Raw genomic sequence first — 18,865 nt, forward strand, 5'->3', positions numbered from 1 at the left:
ACCAAATAGCTGGCGCTATGGGCCAGACAAATTGGCACAAAATTAGCAGTCATTTTCCTATTCCTGAGCCTGTCTTAATTGCCAGACTATGGGACCCTCCAGAGTAGGGACATTGTCTTTTGTTTCTTTCATTCAGGGATGAACATACAGCGGGTACTCAATAGATGCACATTGATCTGAAAAATTCAACGTGCTATCAAAAACAATATTCCATTTTATTCCTACCATAAATCTTGGGGACAGGCACACTCATGTTGATTTTTCATATGAAACAACAGAGGCCTAAGGAAATGTACACAGGATGGGAAATCTGGTAAATGTACACAGGATGGGAAATCTGGACCCAACTCCAGTGTTTTTTGCCTTTTGTACTTGTATTAGTCAGCTTTCTGTTGCTATGATAAAATACCTGAGATAAACAAACTTAAAGAAGAAATGTTAATTTTGGCTCATGGTTTCAGAGGTATCAGAGGTTTGGAGCCTGTCACAAGGGAGAACCTCATGGTGAGGAGCATGTAATGAAACAGAGCCACTCACCTGGTGGTGGCCAGGAAGCAGTGAGAGTGAAAGGAAGGGGCTGGGGTCCCAATATCACATCAAGGACAAAGCCCCAATGACTTAACTTCCTTCCACCAGGCCCCACCTCCTAAAGGTTTTACTGTACCCAGTGGCACCACGGGTATAGTAAAAAGGCTTGCAACCAAGCCTTCAGCAGTGGCCTTGGGGACATTTAATATCCAAATCATAATAGCATTAAACTACAATGTTTTTTTTTGATTTGATAAAAATGTTTGAGAAGTTGTTGTGGAGTACTGAATCAGTATCTGAAGAAACTGTCATTCAAAATCTACCCAACTACCACCAACAGGGAGCATTTCGTGAAGACCTACCTTGGCCTATCAAAACCAATTAGCTACTGTTGAACAGCCATTCAGTGCCCAGCCCTGACTGAAAGTGTATATATGATATATTTTCTATCCACCCTTTCCTCCATTCTTCCATTCCTCCATCTTCTAGTGCATCTACTATGCACTAGACCCCAGGGGAGGTGGTGGGACCACAGCGATGATTAAGACCTGGTCCTGCTCTCGGATGTTCATGGTCTGGGGGGAACCGGGCATGTTATCCACTAGACACACTGGCTCGACTGTAGCATTTAACTCCAGAAATAGGGAAGCCTCTGAACCTCATTTTGCCTGTGATTCCAGCAGGGACTTGGCAGGAATGTCTGTGGGCAGCGAGAATGGTCCCTGGGATTTCCAAGCATGTCATGGGGGAAAGAATCAGGGATAGTACAGATTCATTTTGCTTTGCTGCTACTGGGCATTAAACCCGGGACCTTGTGCATAGTAGATAAGGGCTCCACCATGGAGATATATCCTAACCCCAATCCCCTTTTTTTTTTTAAAAAAATAAATTTTTGAGGCAGGGTCTCATTAAGTTGTCCAGGCTGATCTTGAACTTGTGATTCTTCTGCCTCAGTCTCCCAAGTAGCTGGGATTTACAGGTGTGCACCACCATGCTCGGGTCCCCTTTGTCTTTTATTTGAGGCCGAGAAAGGCCACATGCTTTTAGGAGGGGCAGCAGCAATGCCCTCTGCTAGCTTGGTCTCTCTTTCATCTTCATCATCACCCTTATCAATCACTAAATCAATACTTGTCATCAAATATTTACAATCCTTCAGCTATTGCAGGTCATCTGGAAGTTTCCTTTGCTTCAATCTCTTCCCGTCTCAGTTCTTAACACCAAAGCTACGCGGGAGGCAGAGGCCTCATTCCTCTTGGGTCCACTCTTCCGTGTTTCTTTCTCCTGGACAGTTCTGCCTGCAGTCTGCCAGGTGGAAGATGGCTTTCATCTCCCTCAGCCTTGGTGGGGATGGGGGTGGGGGTTCTCAGGGTTTCCTCACCCATTGTTCCGTAAGCTTGGAATAATCTTTTAATCCCTTTATGTCCCAACTCAAAGGTCACCTTCTTGGAAAGGTATTCTCCTCTCCCCATGTGAAGTTACTCCTTTCTCAAATTCATTGATTGTGGACTCCCTCTGCACTACAAGGCCAGCTCCAGAGGACAGTGGCCCTTGTCTGCCTAGGTCAGTGTGCCTGGCGCAGTGTGTAGCAAGTACTTAATTTTCCATCCGTATTTATTGAATGAATGCAAGAACCACCGTCACATATCCTGTCTCTGAATAGCACAGTACTTCTGACCCTTGTCCTCTACTCCTGGGCAGGTAGCTCATTATTACCTCCTTGTTCAGGTAATTCTGACTCAGGGCTGACGTGGCACCCTTGGTGAAAAGCAGAATCTTCAGCGGAGGATGTCCAGCCCCGCTGAGCCATGTATTCTAAACCTTCCCAGCTCCTTCCTTATGGAATGACTCACCAGTTTCCCCGCTGCCGTCTACTCATGTTCCCGGCTGTCGGGTTCTTAGGTCCTTGATGATGCTCTTTCATATACTCAACAGCATCGGAAATAACCCACAGGAAACACGGTGAGTTATTCCATGGTGACTGTGGATTCTGGATTTGGGTAGAGTCCAGCAGCTCTCTGATCATCTGCATCTGCATGTGAAGACCTCCCAGGAGAACAGTGGAGTGGACGGGCATTAGAACTTAGAGTGGGTTCATCTGAGTCTGATGTCTGGCTCTGCGACTGTGACTTGAGACAGAGCACTTAACTTGCCTGGACTCAATTTCCTCGTCTGTAAAATGGACGTAACAATAAAACTCACTTCTCAGTGTTCACAAATGGAGTAAGCTATCCTAGGCAGGTCGGGAAAGCCAGAAGAAGGGTAGGGAAGAACTACTCTCAAGCTGTGTTGCTTCATCACTTGTGCTTATTGAACGTGGTGGCTTGCTGGAAAACAGGCAGGATCTTGTTGCTTGTGGGTGGCAGAGGATAGTCACAGAGAAAGGAGCGGTATGAATATACTAAAAATCACAGCAGCCCCAGCCCTTGCAGAAAACAAAAAGGTTGAAAAAAAAATCATAGTTTGAAATGGGCACTTGTAGAAGGTTGCTCTGCAGTTGGGGCTGTCATTCACAGCCTTGGCTCACCAGCAAAAACGCAGACCGTGGTAAGCCTCCTGCTCCGTTTAAGACAGAGTGACATTTATGGTATTTAGGAGGCTGAGGTAGGAAGATAGGCAAGTTTGAGGCCAGCCTGGGTAACTTAGCAAGACCTTGACTTAAATTAAAAAAAAAAAATCTCTAAAAAGGGCTGAGGATATAGCTCAGTGGTACAGCACTTGCAGAGCATATGTGAAGCCCTTGGTTCAACCCCCGGGACCCCTTTCCCTACACAAAGACCCTGACTTTTTATAATAACCTCAGAAAGATTTCTACCAAGAATGATTAAAATAAAAATACATATAAAACCCTTAATCACATAAACTGCCATATACACAAAATAAAAATACATATAAAAACTCTTAATCACATAAATTGCCATATACACAGGGAAACCTCTAAGTTTACTAGACTGTGAAATCTTTGAGGGCAAGATTAATGAAGGTTCATCCTGGAGTCCCCGATGCGGCAATGCACCAGACACACACAGGCACTTGGGAGATATTGCTTGGTTGAGTGAATGAATCTGGAACTTGTCATTTGAGAAACATGTCATTCCAGTTTTCTCTATGGCCAAGGGAGGGGCTTACCCATGGGGAGAGGTTCAACTTCACTGAAGGATTAGCTGAGTCAGGGGCCAGAGAGGAGACAGACCATGTGTTGGAACAGAATGGATAACTAGAAGAGTGCTCCTGGTCATGCAGTCAGGGAAGCAGGATGGTTGGAGAGAAGCTGCTTAATTGGGGGAGGACCTGCCCCAAGATCAGGGGTACCAGCTCTACTTCTAGCACATGAAAATCTGACAGCACCCAGATTTCCAGGGTCTCCAAGGATGGGAACAACCATTTGCTTCTCTTTTTAAAAATTCTTTCCCATATTTTTTTTATTGATGCATTGTAATTATAAATAATGATGGGACCCGTTGTTGCACATTTGCTCATGCGTACAGCATAGCAATATAATTTGGTCAATATGTTTCCCCAGCATTTACCCTTACCCCCTCCCCCCCTGTTCCCTTTCCTCTGCTCCTACTGGTCTCCTTTGGAATTTTATGACATCCCCCACCCCCACTCCTGTGACTTCTTTTCCTTTTTCCTTCGTAGCCTTCAAATATAAGAGAAAATGTGTGACCTTGACTTTTGAGTTTGACTTATTTGCCTTAATATAATATTCTCAAGTTTCATCCATTTTCTTTCGAATAACATGATTTCATTTTTCTTTATGGCCGAATAAAATTTCAATATATATATCATATTTTCTTTGTCCATTCATCCATGGGTGGACATCTAGGCTGGCTCTATAGTTTGGCTCTTGTGAATTGTGCTTCTATGAACATGGGTATGTATGTATTGCTATGCACAATGATTTAACTCTTTAAAATAAAGACTGAGGAGCATTATAACTGCTTTCTTCTCCTTATAAAAGGTACATTTCAATCATAACGAAAACAGCATGGTATTGGCACCAAAACTGACTGTTGGACCAATGGTATAGAATAGAGGACATAGAGACTAACCCACAAAATTACAACTATCTTATATTAGACAAAGGTGCCAAAAACATGCACTGGAGAAAAGATAGCCTCTTCAACAAATGGTGCTGGGAAAACTGGAAATCCATATGCAACAAAATGAAATTAAACCCCTATCTCTCACCATGCACTAAACTCAACTCAAAGTGGATCAAGGACCTAGGAATTAAACCAGAGACCCTGCGTCTAATAGAAGAAAAAGCAGGCCCTAATCTCCATCATGTGGGATTAGGCCCCAACTTCCTCAATAAGACTCAGTGGCACAAGAATTAAAATCAAGAATCAATAAATGGGATGGACTCAAAAGTTTCTTCTCAGCAAAAAAACAATCTGTGAGGTGAACAGAGAGCCTACATTTTGGGAGCAAATCTTTACCCCTCACATATCAGATAGAGCACTAATCTCTAGGGTATATAAAGAACTAAAAAAGCAAAGCACCAAAACCCCCCAAATAGCCCAATCAATCAATGGGCCAGGGACCTGAACAGACACTTCTCAGAAGATGATGTACAATCAATCAACAAATTCATGAAAAAAATGTTCATCATCTCCAGAAATTAGAGAAATGCAAATCAAAACCACTCTAAGATTTCATCTCACTCCAGTCAGAATGGCAGCTATTGTGCCTACAAACAACAAAAAGTGTTGGAAAGGATGTGGGGGAAAAGGTATACTAACACACTGCTGGTGGGACTGCAAATTGGTGCAGCCAATTTGGAAAGCAGTATGGAGATTTCTTGGAAAATTGGGAATGGAACCACCATTTGACCCAGTTATCCCTCTCCTTGGTCTATACCTAAAGGAATTAAAAACAGCAAATTACAGGGACACAGCCACATCAATGTTTATAGCAGCACAATTCACAATAGCTAAACTGTGGAACCAACCTAGATGCCCTTCAGTAGATGAATGGATAGAAAATGTGGCATATATACACAATGGAACATTACTCAGCGATAAAAGAGAATAAAATCCTGGCATTTGCAGGTAAAATGGATGAAATTAGAGAAGATAATGCTAAGTGAAGTCAGCCAATCCCAAAAAACTAAATGCCAAATGTTTTCTCTGATATAAGGAGGCTGATTCATAGTGGGGTAGGGAGAGGGAGCATGGGAGGAATAGATGAACTCTAGATAGGGCAGAGGGGTGGGAGGGGAAGAAATGGGGTTAGAAATGATGGTGAAATGTGATGGTCATTGTTATCCAAAGTACATGTGTGAAGACATGAATTGGTGTCAACATACTTTATATACAACCAGAGATATGAAAATTGTGCTCTATATGTGTAATATGAATTATAATGCATTCTGCTGTCATAAAAAAAAGAATAAACACACAAGCACACAGAGCTACGTTTCCCTGATGACTCCTACTGTGGCTGACCACAGACTTTCTTACCTTATTGGGAGCCCACATCTCATTCTTTGGCCCCCTAGGAAAAGGTAATGAAGAGTTTAACATCCTCAAATGCTTTATTAACCTTATTGCAATTTCTTTCTCTCTCTCTTTCGCTCCCTCCCTCCTTTCCTCCTTTTTTCCTTCCTTCCTTTTATTTCTCTTTATTTTTGGTAGTAGGGATTCAACACAGTGTGCGCTACCACTGAACTACATCTCCAGCCTTTAAAAAAAATTATATTTTTATTTATTTATTTATTTTTGGGACAGGGTCTCACTAAATTGCTGAGGACCTTGCAAAGTTGCCGAGGCTGACCTCAAGCTTGCAGTCCTCCTGTCTCAGCCTCCAAGTCCTGAGTTTCTGTGATTACAGGCATGTGTCACTGTGTCCAGCGTCACTGCAGTGTTTTTAAAGATACTTTAAAAATGCTGGATACTGAAGAAGGTTCAACTGGGAAGGAAATCAAGGTATTCTGGAAACTCAATCACCATTCTTTAATATTCTGATCCAGTTGAGGTTGTCAGCTCTTGTTTGACAAGATGAAGTAATCAAATGCTCCATGAGGCTTCCAACACATCAGCCACATTAGGTTTAGAAGGTGAGCTGATATCTTGGTCTGTTTATATTGTTATAACAAAATACCACAGACTGTTTTTTCTATGGGGGAGCTACTGGGGATTGAAACCAGGGGTACTCTACCACTGAGCTACATCCCTAGCCCTTTTTTTAAAAAATTGTTTTAATTAGTGATACAGGACAGTAGAATGCATTTATACACTTTGACATACACAGATGGGGTATAATTTCTCACTTTTCTGATTGCACATGTTGTAGAATCACATCAGTCATGCAGTCACATATGTACATAAGTAATAATGTCTGTTTCATTCTACTTCTTATCCCCATATCTCCTCCTCTCCCCTCCCTTCACTCCTCTTTACCTAATCTAAGGTAACTCTATTCTTCCCTAGTGCCCCTCCTTATTGTGAATTATCATCTGCATATCAGAGAAAACATTTGGCCTTTAGTTTTTTGGGACTGGCTTATTTCACTTAGCATGATATTTTTCAACTCCATCCATTTACTGGCAAATGCCATAATTTTATTTTTCTTTAAAGCTGAGTTATATTCCATTAAATACATACATCATATCTTCTTTACCCATTCATCTATTAAAGAATACCTACATTGGTTCCATAGTCTAGCTATTGTGAATTGAGCTGCCATAAACATTGATGTGGCTGCATCACTATAGTATGCTGATTTTAAGTTCTTTGTGTATAGACCCAGGAGTGGGATAGCTGTGTCAAATGGTTGTTCCATTCCAAGTTTTCTAAAGAATCTCCATACTGCTTTCCAAAGTGATTATAACAATTTGCAGATGCACCAGCAATGTATGAGTGTACCTTCTCCCCCACATCCTTGCCAACATTTATCCTTGCCTGTCTTCTTGATGATTGCCATTCTGACTGGAGTGAGATGAAGTCTTAGAGTTTTGATTTGCATTTCTCTAATTGCTAGAGATGTTGAACACTTTTTTCATATATTTGTTGATGGACTGTATTTCTTCCTCTGTGAAGTGTCTGTTCAGTTCCTTAGCCCATTTATTGATTAGGTTATTTGGTTTTTTTTGGTGTTAAGTTTTTTTGAGTTCTTTATATATCCTGGAGATCAGTGATTTATCTGAGGTGCATGTGGTAAAGATTTTCTCCCAATCTGTAGGCTCTCTCTTCATATTATTGATTGTTTCTTTTGCTGATAAGAAGCTTTTTAGCTTGACTCCATCCCATTTATTGATTCTTTACTTCTTGCCCTTTAAGGGTCTAGCCCTTTTTAATTGTTTCAGACAAGGTCTCATCAAGTCTGGCCCCAAACTCATAATCCTTTGGTAGCTGGGATTCCAGGTATGTGCCACTATACCCAATCACACTGGAAATTTATCAAGAAAAGAAACGTTTAACAGTTCCAGAAGCACAGAAAGTCCAAGATCAAGGTACCAGAAGGATCACGGTCTGGTGAGGATCCAGTCTGATTCCAAGATGATTACGTTTCTGCATCTTATGGAGGAATGCTGTGTCCTCATGTGGCAGAAGGTGGAAGGACAAAAGGGGACCAACTCCTTGCAACAAACTCTTTTTTAAGGGCCCCTGATCCTGTTCATCAATGTGGACCCCTCCCGACTCAACCTCCCAAGGCCATGCCTTCCGATGCTGGGTGTTATTTACAACATAGATTTTGGAGGGGACAAAAACATTCAAACCATAGCACCCAACGTAACTGGGGATTAGGGAAAGAGCTTCAGTTCTGGGAAATATGGTAGAAATTGTAAGGCCTTCTGGGAAAACGGTTTGATTAGATTGAAGACATAGTGATGTAAAAGAGGACTCCAATAAAAATAGCAATAACCCAACCAATCACTGTGAATAGTGTTCTGCTTATGCTATCTCATTTCATCTCCTCAGCAAAACAAGAGATGGGCACCATTATGATGCTTATTTTGCATGTAAGGAAACTGAGATCAGAGTGGGTCAAAACTTGCCAGGCACCGCGTTATCAACCATCAGTGATTTCCTCCAACCCCTCAGGAGACATTTGACCATGTCTAGAGATGCTGTTTTGGTGGTGACAAGGAGGGGGTGGAATTCATTCTACTTGCATCAAGCGTCTGGATATCTGCTCTCTAACATTGTATAATGCATGGGATAGTCTACCCCCTGGTAAAGAATTATCCAGCTCATGATGTCAATAGTGCTTGGGTTAAGAAATCCTACTTAACAGTTTTTACAATCCCCATGAGAAAATTGAATCCACAGGAATGAAATCAACTTCTCAAGGTCACATGACGGATGAATGGCAAGGCTGGGGTTTTTGAAGCTGTGCATCTAATCCCAAGCTAATGCTTTTTTTTTTTTTTTTTTAAACTGTGCTGGATGGCTTCAAAGGACTTGGTACTCAACTTCAGGGATGGAGAAGAGACTTGGGGTTGGGAAGTAGGCTGGAGCACTGTGCACACCCTAAGGAGTGAGCTATGGTATAGGGTCTGTTGTGGGAGCACCATTGTGAGCACAGGGGAATTTTGTTCCTACTTGATACCTAGGGAGGGCCCATCAGCACTAAGTGTCTTCTGATGAAAGCAGAACATCACATGAGGTAGCTGAAAAGGGATGTTGAATGCAAATTTATTCATTTATAAGTTCACTGAGTTTTGAGTACCTACTCTGAGCTTAGTGCTGTATATGACACAGGAGCCATGCAAGGATCTGCTCTGTAAGGACAGTGGGGGAAATGGACAATACGCCAACCCACAAATTCATAGAGTAAGTGTCAATTGTGGTTATCACCTTGAAGAAAACAAATAGGGTGCTGTGTTAATGCATAATGGGTTGGTGGGCATTTCAGATAGGGAGTCAGGAAAGTTTCCCTGAGGTGGGACCATGTAAACCATTAGAATCCTGGGAAGGAACTAGGGGAAAATAATTTCACAGAGATTATTTCATGTGGTAGGAACAAGCTCAATGTTTTTTGGCGCAGACAGAGAATAATAAGGCTATTCCAGGCCAGTCTCCGATAAAGGTAAGGAGCCTGCCCTAGAATGTACACGCATGCCCTGCTTCCTCCATTGAGAAATCTTGCTGTGAAAACACGTGAGTAGAACCAAGCAGTGTGTCTGGTGACATAGCTGATGGACATCATCCTCACGGATGGGTTAGATTTTGTGGTTGGTGGCTGGCTTGGGACCACACACCCAGTAGTGAGGAAAGAGCAGGGGCGGTTGGTGCCCTGCCCCTGTTCCCTCCATCTATCTGGAGTCATGACTTCCTCTTCCCTTCTTTCTCAGGGTGCTTTCTAGCCTAGAAGATTACTCTGCCAGAGTTGCGGAAAGGTATGTTTCCAGACTGATGCTCAACACTGAGGGATGGGGCATGGTGGATAGACTCTCCAGCTTCCTCAGCGCATTCTGGGACAATCTGGGGCACGTGGATGCAGAGCACCCTCGGCCGAGCTGAGCTCCAGCTGTCCACGGAGGCGGTCCACTCCTCATGTACCTTCACTGGCTTTCCTGTGTTCTCCGTTCCACTCTCTCCACTCCCTCACAGTGCTTTCTGGGATCATCTCCCAAATTATCTACTCAAACCCAGATCTTCACCGGCTTCTGGGAGAACTTCACTGGAGAGGACTGAAAAGGAGCCAGAGGCACCTGGTAGCCATGGAGATCAGGGAGTGCTGCATGGGGAAGGTCATGCAGGACCCTGTAGACCATGTCAAGAAACTTGGACTCTATTGTCGAGAGCTACTGAAGGGCTTTAAGCAGAGGAGATCCAATTTGTGATTTGAGGCTCCTCTGGTTGCAATTTGTGGAACGGACTGGAATAGGCCCAGTAGTAGAAGCAGGAGATGGAAGCTATTTGCAGTGGTCCAGGGGAGAGCTGATGGTAAGCGGGACTGGTGACATAGGTGAAGTACATGTCTATTTTGGTGCATAAACCTATAGGACTTCATGTCCTATTCAAGGACTGTGCGGGGCAAGCAGAAGGAAAAAATCAGAGACAGTGCCTTGGAACCTTGATGCCTGGTGTGGGTTGAGGGAGCTGGGGGCGGGGGTGGTAATCTGCCATGAAAAGTGCTCAGGAAGTGAATGATGAGGAAGAGCACCTCTGTTTCAATATGCCCCCTCCCTTCCCCCGTCCCCCCTGCCAAATTTAACTAAGCTCTGCTGGCTGATTCCCACAACCCGCTGCATGCAGCGAATTAATATGAACTGTGTCTATCTGGGTAGAATCTCCCAGAGAAGATTAAAACCTCTATCGCAGCCACAAGGAGAGGCTGTTCCTTTTACTTCACCAAGCACAGGGGCATTAAACTTAACAGGCTAAAAAATGAAGTGTGAGACCAGCCCAGCCACCGCGACAGCGGCTGACGGGTTCACGCCAAGAGGAGGCCCTCAAAGTGAAATGAGGGTCACAGGAGGGGTGGCTCTCTCACTTTACAACGTGTTCCAGAGAACTTTCTATGTCAAGAATAGAGAGCCACGCCTTCATTTCTTTTTACTGCTCTACAGTGATCCATTCTATGACTGTTCCACGATTTATTTAACCTGTTCACTATTGATGGATATTTGAATATTTTTCCTCCATGTTTTGTTCTTTTGAATAATGCCGTAATGAATAACATCACAAACAAGCCATTTCGCACTTTACAAGGTTGCTTGGCACTTCTACTGAGTGCTATGCTGCAATTTATTTAAGCAATCTCCTAAGGATGGATAGTTAGGTTGTTTCCGGGCTACCTTGATGATAAATAATGTTATTCTGAACATTCTTGCCCATAAACCCTGTGCACACTTTGTTTTTCTCTTTACTTTTCTTTGTTTGCAGTGCTAGGGAACCAGGGTCTTGCACATGCTAGGCAAACACTCTAAGGCTGAATGAACTACCTGTGCCCATTTTGATCCTTCTCTCCAGGAAATATTATGAGTCAATTTAAAGACATACTACGTGTCTGTCATCCATACGCACCATACATTGGCACAGAGAAGTTGATTAGTCTAGCTGGGCTCAGTAGGGAAGCTCTACGTGGTAAATTGAGTCTAAGACTCATCCACATGATTCCTGTCCTCCTTTGATGGCTGAATCTTGGGGTTACTAAGTCACTGTCCCGCTGCCAGGACAACAGTGTCTTAGCCCTACAAGTGGACTATGTGGGCAATTTTCTCTCTCTCTCTCTCTCTCTCTTTTGGTACTGGGGATTGAACCCAGGGGTGCTTAATCACTGAGCCGCATTTCCAGCCCTTTTTAAAATTTTTAAAATTTATTTTTTTATTTTTAGACATGGTCTTGCTAAATTGCTTAGGACCCTGCTAAGTTGCTGAGGCTGGCTTTGAACTTGGGATCCTCCTGCCTCAGCCTCCCGAGCAGCTGGGATTACAGGTGTGCACCACTGTGTTGGGCTGGGCATTTCTCTTGGTGATGGCAGAAGTACAAAATGCCTTGTCAGTTCTAGATTCAGAATAGGGACCTCATGACCGCCACCCACACTCTACTGGCCAAAGCAAGTTCTATTTCTGTGCCCAAAGTCAGGGGGCGAAGACTGCAAAATCACACGGCAAAGCGGGTGGAATCAGAGAGGAATAAAGAACCGAGGCTCGTATTTCAGTCTGTCGCAGGGGGAGGCAGACATTAATCCCATAGCTCCACAAATATGTAATTATAAACTATGACACATGTTCTGAAGGGCACTTCCTGAGTATGATAGAGACCGATCTTCTCTGCTGCAGAGGGGAGACTTTTCTTAGGAAATGAGTTTAGGCTGAGGGCCGAAGGAGGACAGGGAAAGAGGGCCTCACGTGCAGAGTCACTGGGTCCTGAGGGCTGAGTAAGAGGGAGGGGGAGGGAGGGGGAGATCAAGTAAGAGGGAGGGGGAGATCAAGGCAGGGAATCAGGCAGGGACAGATGGTTTAGGTCCCCAGAAGCTCTGCCAAGGATTTGGATCTGAGACCGAAGAGCAGCTCACGTCTTGAAAATAAGGAGTGTCAGCTCTCGTCATGGTGGTGACTTTGCCGGGTGTGTGCATACCCACCTCATCTCCTTGCAGTCCTGTTCCTCCCTCAGGAGGCATCAGGGACATCACCTCCATGAAACTTCCCACTCCCTCTGTGTCATGAACTTAATATTTGTGTCCTCTGCAAAGTTCGCACGTTGACCTACTAATCCCTAAAGTGGTAGTACAGGAAAGTGGGCCTTTAGGAGGAAATTGGGTCACTAGGGTAGAGATCTCAGGACAGGAATTAGTGCCCTTATTAAAGGAACCTCAGAGATCTATGTTATCCTATTTTGTCGTGGCAAGAGAGAAGTTCAAAGTCTGCAACCTAGAAGAGGGCCCTCGCCAGAGTACGACCTTGCTGGCACCTTGATCTTGGACTCCCAGCCCGAAGAATTGTGAGAAATAAATTTCTGTTGTTGTTTATGAATCCATCCAGCCTCTGGTACTTTGTTGAGCTAAGCTAAGCCAGGTCACCTGGGAAGCTACTTTCTGCCTCTCTGGCCCTGACTCTGTTGAGCATCAATGTCTTCTGTGACCAGTCTGGGATACAGTGTCAGTGGTTCGTCTCCAAGGCAGGGCTGTGTCCTTCTGGGAGGCTGAGATTACCTACTGTTCTTCTGTGCCTTTACTGTGCTTGGCAACAGACCTTGGCCCCGTTGCTCAGGAAATTTTTTTTTATTGTTTTGAAGATTAAATAATATCATGGATACAGGAGGACTTTGTAAGGTGTGAAACGTCCACACCATCCCCTGATGGGAGAAGGAATCTGTTATATGAATAGGTGACACTAGCTGGGCATGGTTGGTGCATGCTTGTAATCCCAGTGACTTGGGAAACTGAGACAGGATAATCACCGAGTTCAAAGCCAGCCTTAGCAACCTTGTGAGGCCCTAAGCAACTTAGACTCTCTCTCAAAATAAAAAAAAAAAAATTAAAAAGGGCTGGGGATGTGGCTCAGTGGTTAAGCATCCCTCCATTCAATCCCTGGTACCAAAAAAGAAAAAAAAAGTGATACTGGCAAGGTGGACACAGAAATGGTGAATTAAACCCTTTCAGGGACCAGGAAATAAGTAAAGCAGAGATTTGTGAAACCATGGCTGTGGTTGGGATTGAGGCAAACTGTATTGGGGATGTTCCATTAAATTATGTCCATGTGGGCTCTAAGTTGCCAGATCTGATCATTTTCAAAAGCAGCCAAAAATCCAGATTTTTATTTAATGAAATGGATATTTTTTAATGTAGACAATTTAATTAATTAGTGATGATCAAAGAAAACATAGCTGGAGGCCTCTGGATCTGTGGCTTGAGTATATGATATTGAGCTGGATGAAACTGGGTGCAAACCTCAGCCCCTTTTCCTCTCTGCTCTGTTAAGTCAGGAATATAATCTGAGCTTTCTGATCCTGTTTCCTCTTTTATAGGATGCAGATGATAATAGAAAATAACTGCATAGAGTTTCAGTAAGAACAGGGCCTGACACATAGAAAGTACTTGATAAGCAATAGATGTCATGATCATTACTGCTGCTGATGATTGCTACCTCTCAACAGTCTGCTCGGAGCATGGGTTTGTGGTTAGGAATAGTTCTGCAGAGCTGCAGAAGAACAGATAGGCTGTGCCCAAATTGGTTTAACCTCCTCTGAAGGCTTTGGTCCTGCGAATGAAGGCCATCTTTGAGGTCAAAGCAAAATAGCACCCTGAGCAGGTGCATAAATGACCTGCTTTATCTGCAAGATCCAAGAGGCTGCTAAACAAGTGTTTTAGGCCATTTGTTCATTCAGTCTTTATTTTCAGAGCTCCTCATGTGTTCTATCTTTTAAGTAAAGTGCCACGGTGCTAAGAGAAGGAAGAAGCAGTCACTACCCTAAGAGCTCACATTTAGGCTAGGAGTGGGGCAAGAGAATGGCAGGAAAACAGGTTATATCTGTGCCACTTACCAGCTGTGTGATGTCGGGCAAGTTGCTTGACCTTTCTCTGTATCAAATTTCCTCATCTGCAGCATGGGGGTCACGGAAGCCCTCATTTTCTGGGGGTTGTCTTGTGGATTTACTAGGTTCATGCATGTAAGAGTACTCAGAGGGCCAGGGACAATGTCATGGAGGGCCCAAGAGTTGAACCGAGGTCATGGCTTGATTTTCCAGATGCAGACTCTGAGATGAGGACGTGAGTGCAAAGAATTTCATCAAGGAAGTCCTCCCAACTGGCAACGAAAGAGGAGACAAGTCCAGAAGGAGCAGCTGCCAAGCAAGAGTACAAAATTTTAGCTAAAGTCCCACAGAGGGATTCTGTGTAGGCTAGGCCACAACGTAGCAGTCTTGACCATGAGGGGAAGTAAGCTCCCAGGAACTCACAGCTCTGTGCTTGAGCATGCAAAACAGCCCCAGGAGCCCAAGAGCAGTCCTCCCAAGAGCAGGTGCAGGCTTGGCTTGTTGGTGGCAGGAGGACCCCCCCTAAGCTGGAGGAGGGGCATGCAGAAATGGCAAAATCGACCTGCAGGGATTTGGAGGGAGCTTCCACAATGTCAGCCTCAGATGAAAAGCAGCAGGCACGGTTCTGAACAGTAAAGGATATTTGCTGCAAGCCAGTGCAGTGAGTCGGAAGAAATGGAGAGACCACTGAAATGTAAATGTCAAACTGAAGATATGGGTTGGATCCCAGCACTGCCATGAACTTCCTTCAGCAATGACAATCGTAATAATTGTAGCTGCTAAGGTTTATCGGATACATAAATGCTGTGGACCAAATTGCACTTTTTCCCTCCCCAAATTCATTTTTTAAAAAATTAATTAATTAATTAATTAATTTTAATTTTTTATTTTTTGATGTGAACCTCCCCAAATTCAAATGTTGGAATTTGAATCCTCACTGTGAGTATCTGGGGACGGGATCTTTAGGAGATAATTGGGGTTAAATGAGGCCATTAGGGTGATGTCCTTTGTAGTAAGACACACCAGAAATCCTACTCTCTACCATGTGAGGACACAGTGAGAAGGTGGCCATCTGTGAGCTAGAAGAGACCTCCCCAGGGACTGAACTCTTCTGGCACCTTGGTCTTGAACTTCCCAGCCTGCAGAACTATGAGAAAACAAATTTCGGTTGCCTAAATCTTTTAGTCAATGGCATTGTGTTGTCATAGCCTACGCTCACAAAGACACCTATCAGGCACTGTTCAAATCACTACATACATCTTCTCATTTACACCTTACAATAAGCCCCAGGATGCAGATTTTGCTAATATCTCCGTGTTGCAGATTAGGAATATGATAATAGTAGCTACGATGTCTTCAAAAGGTGTTCTAGTCTGCCATTGTGGTTAGCACTGTACAGTTATTTTCTAGATGACTGCTCTGAACACAGGTAGATGGTATATTCTTACCCCATTTACGGAAGAGGGCACAGATGTAAGCAGAATTAGGCAACCTGTTTAAGACCCCCCAGGGCTATAAGGTGCAACGAGGATTCCATCCCCCATGGACAAATCCCTGGTCTCTATGTGGGCAGGAAGGTTCACACAGCTGCTCAGGGGTATGTCCTGTCTGAGAGCCATGGCACTAGCCTGTTTCTCCAAGGCTTTTCCTCAACGATGAAGAAGATGAGACTTCCCGCCATTCTTCCCTCTAGAGGGAATAGTCACAGCACCCCCAAACTGAGAGGGTTATGGAGCGTGATTCAGAACTGTGTTTCCCAGCAGCACATCCACCCGTCTGACGCCTATCTGGATAGGCCTCGTCACCTCTGCCTTCTTTGCTTGTGGAGTCTCAAGGAAAAAAAAAAAATCAGTTTCCTCTCATGCTGCTTCTCTCTGAATTTCCCCCTCAAATATTCAAACTAGATGAACATGTTAAGTCCGGAATAGAAGATTATTAAACGAACCCAGGGTCTTCCAGCTCACAATCTAATTAGCTGAAATAGGCCTCTTAGAGTCTGCATCAGAGAAATCTTCTCTGATGCAGACTCTAAGAGAAAAGAGAAAGACTCTAAGAGAAATTCACTCATTAGAGTGAAGACCGATTGTTGAAGGACAGGGAGAGAGGCCCATGCCTGTGTGTCGGCAGCAGGGAGGAGAGGCCCTGGCTCTTGTGTGTACCCAGTAATCACTTCCCTGGGCAAAATGTAATCACACAGGTCTCAGCAAACACAGCCCTGGGTGGCTTTCGCCCTGGAGCTAGATACAGAGGACACCTCCTAGGGTTTTCCGGAGAGAGGAAGATTGGTTTTCTTTAGAGCTACTGCAAACCCCAGGTAGCCAGACTCTTCTCACTACCATAATAGGCCACAGGGGGGTGGAAAACAGACCAAAAATAGCTTGTGATTGTGTTAGGGAGGCCTCTCACCTTCAGAGAGTCACAGTGGCTGGCACGAGAGGATGGGGGCAGGGGAGGTGGAGTGGTCAATGGAGTATTCACTGAGCTCCTGGCTCTGTGCTCCAAGAACAGCAGGGAACAGAGCCTGCCTTTGAGGACACCACAACTCAATCACTCACGTTCGCTCACTGGTTCAACAGGACCGACTGAGCATCTACTAGGAGGCAGGCATTGTGTCTGGCACTGGAGTAGGGCAGTGAAGATGCCAAATGAGTCCCTGCTTCCACGGAGCTTCTATTCTAGACCCAGAGACAGAAAACCCACAGGACAACTTAACAAGAGGGCGGTTGAAAGTGAGAAGTGTGCTGTGTAAGGAAAAAAAATGAGGGTTTTGTGTGACAGCGAAGGTGGTGGCGTTTATGAGTGTTACCCGGTTCTCCCCCTTCAGGGTTGAGGCAGTCACCAGCAATTCCGGGCTCTGCGAGCTTAGAGACCCTGGTTCCCTGGGCAGGTTGCTGCCCCCAGGAGACACAGCCAGAGTCACATTAAATATCAGGTTATATGAGGCTGCCACCCTGTCATTTCATGTTCCTGGTAGGAGGTGGTGCTGCTATCAGACACTAGGGGCAGGAGGGTACGTTTGTCCTTCAGGTAATTCATAGGGGCCTTTCTTGCCCCCAATTTGTCAATAAGTGGATACATGCAGCCGCCGTGGCAGACGGAGGGCATGGTGACCATGGCTGAGACCCCCCCAGGCAAGCGATGTGCTTTACCACATAAGCCTTAAGGACCAGCTTGCTGGTCAAAGGTGGGAGAGTCTAGAATGAGGAGCTGAGGAGGAGGCCGTGAGTATCCAGTGGAGCCTGGAGGGTGGCTTCAGTGGTGGGCTGGAGTCTTCCCCTCGTGGTGGAAGAAAAAGAGAACCCAGAATCCCAGAGGAATAGTTCACAGGACAGATCCAATGAAGGGAGCAGTTTAAGGGGTGGAGGCAGCAGACCCTGTGGTGCGCCACCAGGTCATTTCCCTTCAGGACACAGGCCTTCATTTCCCCAGGTGCTGGAGTGGAGGAGGTGGACATGTCTCCTCTCAGCTGAGTTACTCTCTAGAAAATGCACTTAGTGAAAAAAGGGTGGATGAACAAGAACCTTGCCCAGGTCTCCTCCCTTCCCCACGGTCAGCCTGCATCCAGGGAAGGGACGATGCAGTGGGATGAGGCCCGACCCCCGTGCCACACTGGTGCCACTCACAGCACGACCCCAACCCAGAGGGGATGAGGTCAGGAGGACTCTGCCCTTCATATGCATGGATTGATGCTGTGGGAGTGGGTTTGTGATAAATGCAAGTTCAAAATTCTCCCCCCACCGCCATGGGATAATTTCCACCATGCTGTTTCACAACAAGAAGGTCCTTGCCAAATGAGGACCTTTGACCTTGGGTTTCTCAGAAACACAAGCCAAATAAATTTCCTTTCATTTATAAAGTGCTCTTTCTGGGGTGTTTTGTTATAGCAACCCAAAAGCAGATTAAGACAACAATCTAAGACAGTGAGTGACTGGTAGAAAATGACTCTATAGTGTTGCCAGAGGAGACCTCTCAGAAAGGTAACATTTGGGCTGAGTCCTGAATGATGGGAAGGAGCCAGCTTTGAGAATGTCATTTGAAAAAGTGTTTCTAGAATAAGGAACACCATGAGTATAAAGTTGTTGTGTTCAAGGAATAGAAAGAAGACCTGTGGAGCTGGAGGAAAGAGGGGGAAAAGGAAAGAGAGAATGGTTCTTTGACATGGGTGCACCTGAGACTCATGGAGCATTCATTCATTCACCAAATATGATAACTGAGCAACTCTTGGGTACCAGGCACTGTATTAGGTTCCGAGACACAGAAAATAAACAAGATAAACAATACTGAACCTTTATGGAACATCCATCCATAGTGGGCAAAACAATACAGTGTTCAATATGGTGCCACAAACCATAAGCAGGCCATTAGAAGTTAAATAGAAGGAAAAGGCTTCCTGGAGAACACAGGGC

General features: G+C 44.7%; 1 long non-coding RNA gene across 1 annotated transcript in view; it reads left to right on the forward strand.

The window, feature by feature from the left end:
• Positions 1-18,315, forward strand: part of LOC120888086 (uncharacterized) — a 71,823-nt gene extending 53,508 nt beyond the window's left edge. The window contains exons 3-4 of the long non-coding RNA XR_013430853.1: positions 9,830-10,424; positions 14,673-18,315. This is a non-coding gene — a long non-coding RNA (uncharacterized LOC120888086). The remainder of the gene's footprint in view (positions 1-9,829; positions 10,425-14,672) is intronic.
• The last annotated feature ends 550 nt before the right edge of the window (positions 18,316-18,865 follow it).

Source organism: Ictidomys tridecemlineatus, chromosome 15 (genome assembly GCF_052094955.1).
Source record: "Ictidomys tridecemlineatus isolate mIctTri1 chromosome 15, mIctTri1.hap1, whole genome shotgun sequence".
NCBI lineage: Eukaryota > Metazoa > Chordata > Mammalia > Rodentia > Sciuridae > Ictidomys > Ictidomys tridecemlineatus.